This window comes from Canis lupus, chromosome 3 (assembly GCF_003254725.2).
Source record: "Canis lupus dingo isolate Sandy chromosome 3, ASM325472v2, whole genome shotgun sequence".
In the NCBI taxonomy this organism is placed as follows: Eukaryota; Metazoa; Chordata; class Mammalia; order Carnivora; family Canidae; genus Canis; species Canis lupus.
In genome coordinates this window covers 32,120,845-32,136,949 of record NC_064245.1, presented here as the reverse complement: position 1 = coordinate 32,136,949, position 16,105 = coordinate 32,120,845, and the positions used below count along the sequence as shown (strand labels likewise).

Here is a 16,105-nt window from a genome sequence, read left to right as displayed (position 1 = left end):
GCACAGGGTGACACAGGAGGAACAACAACACTGGCCGCGGCCAGCTCTCCAGCCCTGGAGTCAGCTCCCGCAGTGACTCCCGCAGTCTCCCAGTCGCACTGGCCTGGTGCTCCGGGGGTTGCGGGCGCTGATCTGCGCAGCTCGGGGGTGCCCGGTGGCAGGAGCGTCCTCGCTGTCCTGTGCCCTCCCCGCCCCCGCCTGTCCCGGGGGGAGCGCAGGGTCCTGGGCTGTGTCCCGGGGCTCTGGGCTCCGGGGCCTGCGCTGCTGCAATCGCGCTCCCGGGCGCGGCTCCCGAAGGCAGCGGGGACCAGCCCCCTCCGCCCCGAGCCGCCGCCGGAGCTTCCCGAGGCCCCGCCAGGCGCGCTGCAGCCCTTCGCCGAGCTCGGCCGCGGGGTGGCGGGGGGGGGGGGGGCGCTCTCCCCGGGCGGCTGCCTAGTTAGTGGCTCCGGGAGCCTGGAGGCTCCACCGCCCTCCTGCGCTCTGCCCGAGCTCCCTGCTAAGCGCCTTTGCATCCGGGAAGAATCCCAGGAGGATTTTAAAGTTCCTGCTTCGGGACTGACTGGGCTTTCCTGTCCCGGGAGGCTTTTGCTGCCTGGCCTTAGCCCGGCTCCTCGCAGGGGGTGGCCCTCCCCCAGTTGATTCTTTTTTTTTTTTTCCCTGCCTTCCTATCTAGTTAGAAGCAAAAACCCTTCTCTCTGTAGCGTTCCAGCTGTTCTCTCTTTAAATCTCAGGTCGAATTCGTAGGTTTTCAGGATGATTTGAAAGTTATCCAAGGAAGTTGGTGTGACAGGTGACTTAGGGACCCTACTCCTCTTCTATCTTGCCACTACCAAACATTTGAAGAAGAATTAACACCAATTCTACCCAATTTCTTCTGGAAACAGAAGATAGGTATACTTCCCAATTAATTTTATGAGGTTAGAGTTACCCTTATACCAAAATCAGACAGTAGCAACGAACGAAAGAAAGAAAAGAAAGAAAGAAAGAAAGAAAGAAAGAAAGAAAGAAAGAAAGGAAGGAAGGAAGGAAGGGAAAAGGATAAGGATAAGGAATAAGGGAAAGAAACTACAAATTAAAATTCTTAAAATATTAGCAAAGGAAATCCAGCAATATATAATACACACCATGACCAAGTATAGTTTACTCTAGAAAGGCAAAACTAGTTCAGTATTCACAAACTGATCAATGTTAACTATACTGTTACCGTATTAATCAGGAATTCTACTTCTTCATAGATAACCAAAAGAAATGGAACACTTGCCCACACAAAAACATTTTATAGAAGCTTTATTCACAACATTCAAAAAATAAAAACAACCCAAATGTCTATCACAGATTAATGGATAAACAAAATGTGATTATCCATATGATAGTAGGATTCAACATCTATCCTGAATGAATTCAACAATGAAACGAATAGTGTACTTATACATGCTATGACATGGTTGAACTTTGAAAACGTTAAGTGAAAGAAGCCAGTCACAAAAGAAAGAGCACACATTGCCTGATTCCATTTGTATATGAAATCTTCTTAATAGGCAAATCTATAGAAACAGATAGTAGATAAGTATTTGCCATTTGGGGAGGAGAGAAAGATCTAAGGAAAATAAGGGGTGAAAATGCATATGGGCTTTCATTTTGGGTTAGTAAGAATGCTCTAAAATTGTGGTGATGGTCATCCAACTCATTGGATATAGCAAAAACCATTGAACCATACCTTTTAAATGGACATATTATAGGATATGTTAATAAAGCTATCAATAAAGCTAATAAAAACATCAATCTAATCTACCACATTAAGAGGCAAAGAAGAAAAATCATATGATCATACAAACTGATGCAGAAAAACACTTGACAAAACTCAGTACCCATTCATGAAAAAAACTTAAAGAAAACTGGAATAGAGGAGAACTTCCTCACCTTGATAAAGCATATCTACCAAAACCAGTTAACAACATACTTAATGTTAAGAAACTTGAAGCTTTCCTCTATGATCAAGAATAAGGCAAGGATGTCTACTCTTACCAATCCTATTCAACATACTACTGGAAGTTCTAGCCAGTGCAATAGGGAAAGAAAAGGGGGAAAAGGCATAGAGAGCAGAAAGGAAGAAATAAAACTGTCCCAATTTGCAAATGGTATGATTTTCTGCATAATAAAATCCCAAGTAACCTAAAAAAACAAAACAAAACAAAAACCCTCAAAGAACTGAGTTCATCGAAGTCACAGGATACAAGAGAACAATTTTAAAAATCTACATTTCCATATACTTTCAATGAACATGTTGACAATAAAATTAAAAATATAATTCACAACTGATAAAAAATTAAATATTTAGGTGTACATCTAACAAGACAGATATTGACTGATATGCTGGAAACCATAAAAACACTGATGAAAGAAATCAAAGACCTAAATACATGGAAAGCTAAATCGTGTTGATGAATTGGAAGACTCAACATAGTAAAAATGTTAATTCTCCCCAAATTTATATTCAGATTTAATGCAATTCCTATCAAATTCTAGGACAATATTTTATAAATATAAACAAGATTATTCTAAAATTTATATATAAAGGCAAATGATCTAGAATACCTAACACAATTTGGAAAAAAAAATGGGAGGACCAATCTACCAAATTGCATGATTTATTTTACAGTAACCAATAGTGTGTAGAATGAGCAGACATATATACACACAGATCAACAGAACAGAGGATTCAGAAATAGACACATGCAAATATGCCCAGTGGATTTCGACAAAGGTGCAAAAGAAATTTGACATAAGAAAGACAACCTGTTCAAAAAATGGTGCTTGAGCAATTAGATATCCATAGCCAAAAAAAGAACCTTAATCTACATCTCATAACTTACATAAAAGTTAAATCAAAATGGATCACAAACTTAAATGTAAAATGTGAAGCTATAAAAGTTTTAAAAATAAACACTGTGAAAATTCTTCAGGATCTAGGGCTAGGCAAAAAGTATTAAACTTGGCAACAGAAGCACAATCCATAAAGAAGAAAACAATTTTTAAACTGGACTTAATCAACATTACAATTTTTTTGCTCTGTGAATAACTGTTAGGAGGATGAGAAGACAAGCCATGAATTGGGAGAAAATACTTGCCCATCACTATTCAGAAAAAGTAATATCCTGTAAACATAAAGAACTCTCAGTGCAGGGAAGATGGCAGCAGATTAGGGGGACCCTAAACTCAGATCCACAAATACAACTAATAACCATTAAATCATCCTAAATACCCCACAAATCAACCTGAAGACTGGCAGAACAAACTCCACAACTAAAGGTAGAAAAGAGGCCTCATCAAAGAAGGTAGAAAGTACAGAGATCTGGTTTGGGAGAGAAATGGATCACTGTTGCTGTGGTGGGGAGTCCACAGAGGGAAGACAAATTCCCAAAGCAACTGGCTTGGAAAGTGAGAGGAGCCAATCTTCATGAGTTCTTGCAACTAGTGGGGCTTAAAGCCTGGAGTTTTAAAGGTTAGCAGCACTGGCTCACAGAGACTAAAGGACATTGGTTTGCTCTTAGAGAAAGGGCAGGGAAACAGCATGTGGACAAACAGTGTGGAAACAGCAATCTGAAAGTGCCTAAGGCCCACAGAAGGGAGGTTATTTGCTCATCTCAGAGCATATATCTGAGTCAGCATTAGCAGAATCAGAATTCACCAATTCAATTTAAGGAATTGGGAGGCACCATTTGCCTCCCCCCGCCCCCGCCTCCCCACATAAGCACAGGAGGAACCAGTACAGCACTAACACTTGCTACCTCACTTGCTTACATCAAGCCTTGCCCCCCAGGGAGGGGAGGAGTCACCCTTCCCAGTCATGCTTGCCTCAGTCCCAGTACAGCAGGCCCTTCTCCCAGAAGACCAACCAAAACCCCTGCTTACACCACCTCCCAGCCCAGGAGTTTTGCAGGACCTCGTTTCTGGCAGCAGTGGCAACAGGTTTCAGTCCAAAAGTGGACTACAGGAGGGCACCTGGGTGGCTTAGTGGTTGAGTGTCTGCCTTTGGCTCAGGTTGTGATCCCAGAGTCCTGGGATCATGTCCTGCAGCAAGCTCCCCGTGGGGAGTCTGCTTCTCCCTCTGCCTATGTCTCTGCCTCTTTCTGTGTGTTTCTCATGAATAAATATATAAAATCTTACCCCCAAAAAGTGGACTGGAGCATTCCTAGTTAAACCTCAGTACATTAAGGCCAGGAACCAAACACTGTGCACAACAGGCAGAGAGCCTCTGCAGATCACTGGCCTAAAGCATAAAGAGACCAGGACACAAAGAAGAGAGCACACAGTACACATTGGAGACTCCCTGAAGTGACAGGCCCTAGACAACAAGGCACCACAGGACCTCTTCATAAAGCCATTACCCTCAGGAACAGGAGATAGAGCTGACTTTCCTAACATAGAAACAGGCACAGGGACAAACAAAATGAGAAGATAGAGGAATTTGAAAACATGCAAGAACAGGACAAGACCACAGCCAGAGATCTAAGCAAAACAGATATAAATAATACATCTGATAAAGAATTTAAGGTAATGATCATAAAGATACTCACTGGATTTAAGAAAAGAGTGGAAGACATCCATAAAATCCTTAACATAGAGGTAAGAAATATTATAGCAGAAATGAACAGTTCAATAAATGAAATGAAGGACATGCCTGATGGAATGAGCTGCAGGCTGGAAGAGGCAGAAAAATTCATTAATTATGTAGAAGACAGAGTAATGGAAAGTAATCAAGCTGAACAGAAGAAAGATAAATGATGATAAACGTAGGGAACTCAGTGACCACATGAGATGTAATAACATTCACATTATAAGAGTCCCAGAAGAAAAGGAGAAAGAAAGAGGGCAGAAAATTTATTTAAAGAAATAATAGCTGAAAACTTCCCTAATCTATGGAAAGAAACAGATATCTAGATTCAGGAGGCACTGAGAACTCCCAACAAAATTTTTAAAAAGCAGATCCACACAAGACATATTATAATTAGGATGGTAAAATGTGATAAGGAAAACAATTTTAAAGCAGCAATACAAAAGAAGACAGTTACATACACAGAAAACCCTCCATATGGCAATAGGCAGATTTTTCATAAAAAACTTTGCAAGCCAGAAGAAAGTGGCAGGATATATTCAAAGTGCTGAATGGGGAAAATATGCAGGCAATAGAAGGAAAGATAAAGAGTTTCCGAAACAAAAACTGAAGGAGTTCACAGCCACTAAGCTGGCTCTGCAAGAAATATTAAAGGGGACTCTTTGAGCAAAAAGGAAAAATCAGAAGTGACAGTATGAAAGTAGCAAACACAAAAGCAGTTTAAAAACTTTCTGCAGAAAATCAAAGAACTCACAAAATAAAAGGATGTAAAATATGACACCATACACCTAAAACATGGGAAAAAGTAAAGAACATGGATTCCAAATTAAATGACCATCAACTTAATGTACACTGTTCTATGCAGAATATGTTATACACAAACCTAATGGTAACCACAAATCAAAAACCACTAATAGATATGAAAGAATTAAAGAGAAAGAAATTCAAATAAATCATTAATGAAAACCAGCAAACTATAAAAATTAGAAAGGATCAGAGAAAAATTTCAGAAACAACCATAAAACAAGTAATAAAATGGCAATAAATACATATCCATGAATAATTACTTTGAATGTAAATGGTCTAAATGCTCCTATCAAAAAGACAGAATGGATAGAAAAAACAAGCCCTATCTCTACACTATCTACAAGAGACTCATTTTAGGCCTAAAGACACTTGCAGATTGAAAGTGAAGGGATGAAGATATGTTTATCATGCAAATGGTGTGAAAAGAAAGCCAGAGTAGCAATATTTATATTGGGCAAAATAGATTTAAAAGAAATACTTAACAACAGACAAAGAAGGACACTATGTAATTATAAATGGAATACTCCACCAAGAAGATCTAACAATTGTAAATACTTGGCATGATACTTTAGAGCACCCAGATACATAAAACAAGTAATACAGTAATGGTAGAAGGCTTTTTTTTTTTTTTAAATCAATGGACAGATCATCTAAAGAGAAAACCAATAAGGAAACAATGGCCTTGAATGACACAGTGGAACAGATGGATCTAACAGATATATTCAGAACATTCCATCCTAAAAGAGAAGAATACAGATTCTTTTCAGATGCACACAGAACATTCTCCAGAATATATCACATATTAAGCCAGAAAACAGGCCTAAACGAACACAAGTAAGATTGAGGTCCATGCACCTTTTCTGATCACAATGCTATGAAACTAGAAGTCAACCACAAGAAAAAATCTGGAAAGACCACAAATACATGGAGGTTAAATAACATAGGTTAACCAAGAAAGCAAAGAAAAAATCAAAAAGTACATAGAAACAAATGGAAAAAAAAAAACAAAAAACATGACATCCAAAACCTTTAGAATGCAGCAAAACTTGTCCTAAGAGGCACGTTCATAGCAATACAAGCCTACTTGAAGAAGCAAAAATAATCTCAAATAAACAACCTAATCTTACACCTAAAGGAGCCAGAGGAAGAACAAACAAAACCCCAAACCAGCAGAAAGAAGAAAATAATAAGGATTAGAGCAGAAAGAAATGATATAGAAACTAAAAAAAAAAAAAAAAAAAAATAGAACAGATAAATGAAACCAGCAGCTGGTTCTTTAAAAAGATAAGCAGAATTCATAAAAATTTAGCCAGACTCAACACAAAAAATAAAAAATAAAAGGACAGGAATAAATAAAATAACAAATGAAGAAAAAGAAATAAAAACCAACACCACAGATATACAAGCAATTCTAAGAGTGTGTTATGAAAAACTATATGCCAATACACTGGAGAACCTAGAAGAAAGTGGATAAATTCCTACAAACATATAACCTACCAATACTGAAGCAGGAAGAACTAGAAAATTTCTACAGACCAGTTCCAGCAAGAGATTGAATCCGTAATTTCAAAACTCTCAATAAATAAAAGTCTAGGGTATCCCTGGGTGGCTCAGTGGTTTAGTGTCTGCCTTCAGCCCAGGGCATGATCCTGGAGTCCCAGGATCGAGTCCCACATAGGGCTCCCCACATGGAGCCTGCTTCTCCCTCTGCCTGTGTCTCTGCCTCTCTCTGTGTGTCTCTCATGAATAATTAAATAAAATCTTTAAAAAATAAAAATAAAAATAAATAAGCAGGGATGCTTGGGTGACTCAGTGGTTGAACACCTGCCCCTGGCTCAGGGCATGATCCGCGGTCTCAGGATCGCGCCCCACATCAGGCTCCCTGCCTAGAGCCTGCTTCTCCCTCTGCCTATGTCTCTGCCTTTCTCTCTGTGTCTTTCATGAATAAATAAAATCCCTAAAAAAAATAATAAGCAAAAGTCTAGGACCACATGGCTTCATAGACAAATTCTACCAAAGATTTAAAGAAGAATACCTATTCTTCTGAAACCATTCCAAAAAACAGAAGAGGAAGGAAAGCTTTCAAACTCATCCTATGAGACCAGTATCATCCTGACACCAAAACCAGATAAAGACCCCACAAAAAAAGACAACTACAGGCCAATATCTCTGATGAACATAGATACAAAAATCCTCAAAAAAATACTAGCAAACAGAATCCAACAATACATTTTTAAAAAATCATTCACCATGATCAAGTAGGATTTATTCCCAGGATGTAAGGGTGATTGAGTATTTGCAAATCAATCAAAGTGATACATCACATCAATAAGAGAAAAGATAAAAACCATATGATTATTTCAATAGACTCAGAAAAAGCATTTGTACAAAGTACAACCTCAATTCATGATAAAAACCCTCAACAAAGTAGTTTTAGAGGAAATATACCTCAATATATTAAGGTCATATAAGAAAAACTCACGGCAAACATTATACTCGATGGGGGAAAACTGAGAGCTTTCTCCCTAAGGTCAGTAATAAGTATCACCACTTGTATTCAACATAGTACTGGAAGTCTTAGCCTCAGCAATCAGACAACAAAAGAAATAAGACGCTTTCAGATCAGTAAGGAAGAAGTAAAACTTTCACTATTTGCAGATGACATAGTATTCCTTATAGATAAGCCTAAAGACTTCACCAAAAAGACTAGTAGAACTGAAAAATGAATTCAGTGAAGTCATATGATACAAAATCAATGTGCAGAAATCTATAGCCTTTCTATACACCAATAATGAAGCAGAAGAAAGAGAAATCAAAGAATCACTCCCATTAACAATTGTACCAAAAATAGTAAGATACCTAGGAATAAATTTAACCAGCGGTGAAAGACCTATTCTCTGAAAACTATAAAATACTGATAAAAGAAATGAAAATGACAGAAAGAAATGGAAAGACATTCCATGCTAATGGATTAGAATAAACATTGTTGCAATGTCTATACTACTCAAAGCAATCTACAGATTTAATGCAATCCTTATCCAAATACCAATAGCACTTTTCACAGAGCTAGAACAAATAATCCTAAAATTTATACAGAATCATAAAAGAGGGCACCTGAGTGGCTCAATGGTTGAGCGTCTGCCTTTGGCTCAGGTTGTGAGTCCCGCATCAGGCTCCCCACACAGAAGCCTGCTTCTCCCTCTGCCTGTGTCTCTGCCTCTCTCTGTGTCTCTCATGAATAAATAAATGAATAAAATCTAAAAACAAAAACAAAAACAAAAGACCCAAAATAGCAATTTTGAAAGAGAAAAGCAAAGCTGGAGGCCTCACAATTCCAGAATTCAAGGTATCTTACAAAGCTATAGTAATCAAAACACTATGGTACTGGCACAAAAACAGATACATATACAAATGGAACAGAATAAAAAACCTAGAAGTAAGCCCACAATTTTATGGTCAATTAATCTTTGACAAACCAGGAAAGAATATGCAATGGGAAAAAGTCTATTCAACAAATGGTGTTGGGAAAACTGGTCAGCTACATGCAAAAAAATGAAACTAGACCACTTTCTTATACCATACACAAAAACAAATTCAAAATGGACTAAAGATTTAAATTTGAGACCTAAACCACAAAAACCCTAGAAGACAACATAGTCAGTTATGTCCCTGACATAGGCTATAGCAACATTTTTCTAGATATGTCTCTTGAGACAAGGAAAATGAAAGCAAAAATAAACTATTGGGACTACATCAAAATAAAAAGCTTCTGCACAGCAAAGGAAATAATCAACAAAACTAAAAGGCAACCTACGGAATGGGAGGAGATATTTGTAAATGACATATTTGATAAAGGGTTAGTATACAAAATCTATAAAACACTTAACAAACTCAATACTAAAAAAATTAATAATCCAGTTAAGGAATGGTCAGACATTTTTCCAAAGAAGACATCCAGACAGCCAACAGACATGTGAAAAGACATTCAACATTATTCATCATAAGGAAAATAAAAGTCAAAATTAATATAAAATATCACCTCACAGATCCTGGGGTGGCTAAGCGGTTTGGCGCCTGCCTTTGGCCCAAGGCGTGATCCTGGAGTCCCAGGATTGATTCCCACGTCAGGCTTCCTGCATGGAACCTGCTTCTCCTCTGTCTGTCTGTCTCTCTCTCTCTCTCTCTCTCTCTCCATCTCTAATGAATAAATAAATAAAATCTTTAAAAAAAAGAATTCTCCCCCCCCCTCAAAAAAAGATATCACCTCACACCTGTCAGAATGACTAAAATCAACAACACAAGAAACCATAAGTATTGGTGAGGCTGTGGACAGAGGGGAGCCCTCCTGTGCTGTTGGTGGGAATGCAAACTGGTGCAACAACTCTGGAAAACAGTATGGAGTTTCCTTAAAAAGTTAAAAATAGAACTACCCTAAGATCCAGTGATCACATTAACTACAAAAACACTAATTCAAAGGGATACATGCACTCCACTGTTTATAGCAACAGTATTTATAATAGACAAATTATGAAAGCAGCTAAAGTGTCCATCTATAGATGAATGGATAAAGAAGTAGTATATATACAATGATTATCCAGCCATAAAAAAAAAAGAATGAAATCTTGCCATTTGGAACATGAATGCAGCTAGAGAGTATATGCTAAGTGAAAAAAGTCAGTCTAAGAAAGACACATACTATATAATTTCACTCATATGTGGAATTTAAGAAACAAAAAAAAAATTAGCGAAGGTGAAAGAGAGAGAAAGAGAGAATAAGAAAAAGACTCTTAACTATTGAAAACAAGCTGATGGTTACCAGAGATGGGAGAAATAAGTGATGAAGATTAAGGAGTGTACCCGTCATGATGAGCACAGGATGATGTATGGAATTGTTAAATCACTATGCTGTACACAGAAAACTAATACAGCACTGTATGTTAACTACATTGAAATGTTTAAAAATGATTTCTAAATAATAATAAAGAATTCTCAAAACTTAACAGTAAGAAAAATTGAAAAAAATTGTTTAAAGATTTTATTTATTTATTCATAGAGATACAGAGAGAGAGAGAGAGAGGCAGAGACACAGGCAGAGGGAGAAGCAGGCTCCATGCAGAGAGCCTGACATGGGACTCGATCCCGGGTCTCCAGGATCAGGCCCTGGGCTGCAGGTGGCGCTAAACCGCTGCGCCACTGGGGCTGCCAGAAAAATTGAAAAATTAAACAAATATCAAATAAGAAAACGTGCAAAGACAAGAAGAATCACTTAGGAGGATATACAGATAGTAAATGAACACATGAGAAAATGTTCGACATCATTAGCCATTAGGGAAATGCAAATTACAACTATAATTATGACATGTCACTACACACCTATGACAATAGATAAAAGTAAGAAAATAGAGACAACAGCAAATGCTGGCAGAGGATACAGATACTGGACCCCTCACACAGTGCTAGTGGAAATAAAATATAGTATAAACCCTCTAGAAAGCACTTTGACAGGTTCTTTAAAAACTACCATACAACTAGCAATATAACCTAGCAATTGCCCTCCTGGACATTCATGCCAGGAGATAAATGAAACATTCACACAAAAACCTATACATGAATGTTCACAGAAGCTCTATCCATAGTAGTCCAAAACTGGAAGCAAACCAAATGTCACTGGATGAGTGGTTAAACAAACTATAGTACATCTATATACCACGGAATCCTACTCATCCTTGGGAAGGTACAATTAGTGAAACATGCAGAAATTTGGATGGCTCTACAGAGTGAAAGCACTGAGTGGAGAAAAAGAAAAGCAAATCCCAAAAGGTTATACACTGTATGATAGCATTCTTGAAATAACAAAGTTACAGAGATGGAAAACATATTAATTAGCAGTTGCTGTGGGTGAGGCAGGGGGTGCAGGCAGAAGGGACGTGGGTGTGGCTGTAAAAGGGCTACATGAGGGGTCCATGCAGTGATGGAAATTCTTTCTCTTGACCGTGTCAATGTGTATATCCTTGTTGTGATACCGTACCATAATTTTGCAAGATGTTACCATTGGAGGAAACTGGAACATGCAAACCTACAATTACCTCAAAATAAAAAATTTAACCTGTCTTCAGTTTTCCAGCCACTATGCAATTTTTCTCTTGTCCTTTATAGCAAAACTTCTTAAAATTACTGTATTCATGTCTCCTTTCTTGAATTCACTTCAACCAACCTTGTATCTCCCCAACCTGATAGGAAACAATCTAGTCAGGGTGATCTCTAATAATATCCACGCTCTGGCCCTTTCTCAGGTTCTCAGCGGCCTTCCCTGCACTGCCCTCTCTTTTAGTCTCAGGGCTCACCGAGGCTCTAGCTCTTCCTCATTCTCCTTTGGTGGCTCCTTCCACTCTTCCCAGCCTTCACCTTAGGCCCACCCTCCCTAGAAGAGCTCAATCTTGAATTTAGACATTGGCCACTCTCTGGAGAGGTCTATCTTTTGATCCAGCTAGCTCTGAGCTGAGTCTCCTGCCCACCGCCTCCTCCTGCCCCCTGGCTCAGCAGTGCCCGATGCTTCTGCTCTTGTTCAGCTCACCTTCTGGCCACCTTTTCAGGCTCACAAGGGCTATGCTCACCCCGAGGTCTCTCTCCCTTACCTTTCTTAATAATTTCTTCTCAACACATCCCAAATCCTCCTGCTTGCACTTGTTCATGAATTTTCACCAGGTGGCTGGAACACTCCAGTCTCACGGTCTATCCTCTGGGGACCCCAACTCCTCACACCACTACTCATCCTCTAGGAATGCCCCCCGGTATCCCAAGCCACAGTCCATCCTCTGAGGGGGACTCTCCCAACATCCTAGGCCATGGACCAACCTCTGGGAATGCCCCCAGCACTCTAACCTGAGGCTGCACTTCCCTTGGATCCACAGTCTCATCCTGGTCTCTTCCCACTGAGTCCCGTATGTCTGACCTGCAGACAGAAACCTAGGGCTCACCCCTAAGACTCCACAAAGAAGAGGCAGTGCCCCTCTGCCAGCCAGGCCTACACTATCACTGAGCCAGGACTTTCATTCTGAGCAAGATTCATACCAAAATGATCAAATTCTCACAGATTTTTAGAAAAGAAAAGAAAAAAACATATTATGGCTGACACATAAAACCCCACGGAATGCTCCTTTCTTTCTACCTGGTCCTGAGTATGTTCTCTGGCTCTGTTTCCTTCCCCAGAAGTCTTGTAGCAGCACTTCCCCATCCTTCCAGGTCCTCCAAGGGCCCTCCCGTATAGACTCATCCTGCAAGGGAGGACAGGCTTGACACCCTGCCCATATCATGCCTGAAGGCATAGCTGAAGCTCACCAACCCTGCTTTGAGTTGTGCGTTTGGCCCTGCTGCTTCCCCTGCAGATGCGCCCACAGCACAGATGTGGGCTCAATGGAAGGATGGTTCTTGGTACAAGAGTGGCCAAAGGTCAGGGCTCAGTGCACAGAGGCAGGAGACCTGCCCCTGCTGAGACAGAATGGAATTCTGGGCCCTTCTCAACATGGTCCAGCAGCTGTTGTTAGGTGCTCTGACCTGAGGGGATGACTGGGACAATTGAGATATTACAAAGGGGATCCATAAGGTGTGTTCCCAGATGCTAAAGCCAGGCCTGGGCACCCCCACCCCTCCTGATGGCTCTTGACAGCAGAACTTGGCTGGGGTTTTGTGGGCATAATAGAGTTTGCTGGCATTTATGGAGCAGAGCTAAGGTTTGGTGCAAATGCGCTGGCGGAGGCTTGAGGGACAGGAAGCATGAGTACCACTGGGGTCCCAGGAACCTGTTCTCGGTGCCCCTCAGCCCAGCAAGCTGTACTTAAATAACTATCTTTTAGATCTACTCCATTGCCTCTTGTCCTGAGGATTTGGTGCCTTCCCCTGCACTGACATGCCAATTAGACAAATGGAATTACTGAATGAAGACTGACACGTTGGTTTTGCAGTAGTGCATAAATCAGCAGCAGCAATATACATCGTTTGGAATATAGTACCTTCATAAATTTTAAGAACATTTTTCTTCAAGTTCTTTAATCACTCGACATCAATAATGAAAAGAGAAAAAGAAAGATGTATATTGGCTGCTGTGAAAATCTTGTTATTAAACAGAAATTGCTCCAAGTTAATCCTTTCCTCTTGTGGACAGTCTAAGGTCCTAAAAAAACACTCCAGTCATTGAATATTCCTTTCCACGTGAAGCCCTGCTCAGGCCCAAAGCCTCACAGTCAGATCAGAGCTGTCCAGGGGGCTGTCTCCGCAGGGAGCGGCTGTGTCTGCAGGGGTGTGGCTCTGTCAGTGGTGTCTGAGTCCATTGCACTTTTTCTAGTTGATGAAGCCTGGGAAGGGATAGGCACGGGCCCTGGGCGAGGAGGCCAGCACAGGCCAGCCCCAGGGGTCACCAGTGAAAAGACAGATGTGTCTCTGCTGTGAGTAGTAGAGTGGGCTGTGCCTCCACCCCACACCAGGACAGCACAGTCTAACCCAATATCCTTTCAGATGGGATTTGCAACACATGAATTTGAGTAGAAGATTCTAGAATTTTCAACCCAACAGCATTGTTTGTAATCCCTTTTATGCTCTCGTGTTAAACAGTCTCTGACTGAGCCTGTGAGGAGAGGTGCCCTTCTTGTGCTGTGCCCAGGGAAGGTGACGAGTGGGCTATACTCAGGAGCATGCCCAAGGGGCCTCCAGGGGCGATGCTGTCCCTGCTGCAGGCGGGAACTGGGCCGCCCTGGGCCACCTCCTGCCCTTGGCAGGACCCCCGCTCTCACAGCAGGCCCAGCTACCAGCCTACACTCTGGGGAGAGGCCATCTCTTCTACCTGCATCTCAGGCTGTTCCCCTTATTCCCGTATTGCTGTGCTGTTGACTTTCATCCTCCATGCAAACCAATTTGAAACTATCCTTTGCCCCTCAGAAAACAGACCTGTGCTGGGGCTAGTCCTCACTGTCGTCTCTGTGCAGCGTGACTCCTGCTTCGCAGGGCACAGCAGGCTGGGGCACTCAACCCACAGCGGTGCGGCCAGAGCAGTGACCTCACCACTGAGTGGCCAGAGAGGCCACCACGTTGGGCTCCACTTCACGCGGGCCTGGGCCACTCCGGTAGCATTGGCGACTGGATGAAAGTAGCCTACTCTCCAAGGGTGCAGGGCAGAAATGGGGGTAGGAGGCATGGGAAAGCTGCCCACAGGAGCTAACCAGAGAGACCTGGTTTGTGGGGGTCTCTTCTTCTATTTACATAGGAAAGATGCTGCACAGAGGCTAGTCCCTCCTCTGCTGGTCATCTCCCCTGAGCCTTCAAGCCTCTATGTAATCCTTACCCTTTTCTGGCCTTTTGTGTCTCCACTGCACGTCTAACTCCTCCCCACCACACCCCACGGCCCCCCATGCCCCAAAGTTAAAAGGCCTTACTCCTCTCTCCTTTCCCAAGAGGCTTAGATCTCTCTGGTGGGCAGGCGATGCCCCCAGCTCCCCTCTGCAGCCCAGATCACTATGTGCAGCTTCCTCCTTGTCTCCCCTGATGTCTCAGAGGTGCTCGGCTGCCTCTGTGGAGGTCTCAGGCTACTTCTGGCCCTTTCTCAAGGCCTGTGACTAGTCCCACCATCCGTCTAGATGCACCCATCACAAACCCATAGCCTGAGGGCTGTTCTCACCCTACAGACCCTTTACCATGAAGTGCCCCCTGACCCTGGTTCTGCAGCCACCTCTCAGTGGGCCAGACTCAGCTAGCTACCACCCAACCACAGTGATCTTTCCAAAATACACATCGCACTGTGATTTCCTCTAGCTTAAAACCTTTCCCAGGAGTCCCAGGTGTGGGCACTGCTGAACCTCCAGCCAGAGCTTTCCTTACCTCCACAATTCCTCAGACCTCAGCTAACTTCAAAGGCGTCCTGACCTTCTCAAAGGTCAGTACAGTATCAGTATTTGCTTTTCATCAGTATAGTAAAACTTATGGCCCTAAATCAGTTTCACTTTACATCTGATATGAACAACTGCACTCAAGTGTTTGTAAACTAAATTGCCATAACAAGCATTTTCTGTGTAGTCCTTTACAGTTTCTCTAAAACTTTCACCTCTCTTGTTTTTAATGAGATATAATCCTCATTAGCAATTATGAGAGCTGGTACCACCAGAAGCATTCGGATTCGCAGCCCCCACAGGTCCTGTCCCAGGGGACTTGGAGTCTCGGAAGCAAACTGTGTGCCACCCCTATATGCCAACCTCAGGGATGGCATGACCTAGGCTGCCCACAACTGAGAACAGCCTCCTGTTTGCTCTTCCTCGGAGTCACTGCATTTTGTGGCCTTGTCGCATCCTGAGGTCGGTGCTCGGAGGGCCACCCGGGGGCTTCTCGGGCAGCCAGGCGTCTGTGGTGCGATGCCAGGCCCCTGCAGCGCCCCTGGTCCAGGCCTGGTCTGCAGGCACGGAAACGTCCACCCTCAGCGAAGCTTGTGCTCAATGTCCATGTCCGTGGAAGGAGCTCGGACATTAAGTCCACCCTTCCAGTGTGCGCGGCCTGCGCGAAATGGGCCCTGCGGGTTGTGGTGTAACATACACCCCCACCCCCACCCCCACCCGCACCCCCCACCGCGGCGCATTCCACCGGGGACGCCTGACTCGCGCTCACGTGTGAGCCCAGCGCTGGGGCTCAGGCCGCCCGGGCAGA

The 16,105-nt window shown here is 42.4% G+C and overlaps 1 protein-coding gene across 1 annotated transcript in view; it reads right to left on the bottom strand.

Annotated features, from left to right (window-relative positions):
- The window catches only part of OCA2 (OCA2 melanosomal transmembrane protein), a 452,602-nt gene that overhangs the window by 436,163 nt on the left and 334 nt on the right, over positions 1 to 16,105 (bottom strand). The gene's annotated exons all lie outside the window — the stretch shown is intronic.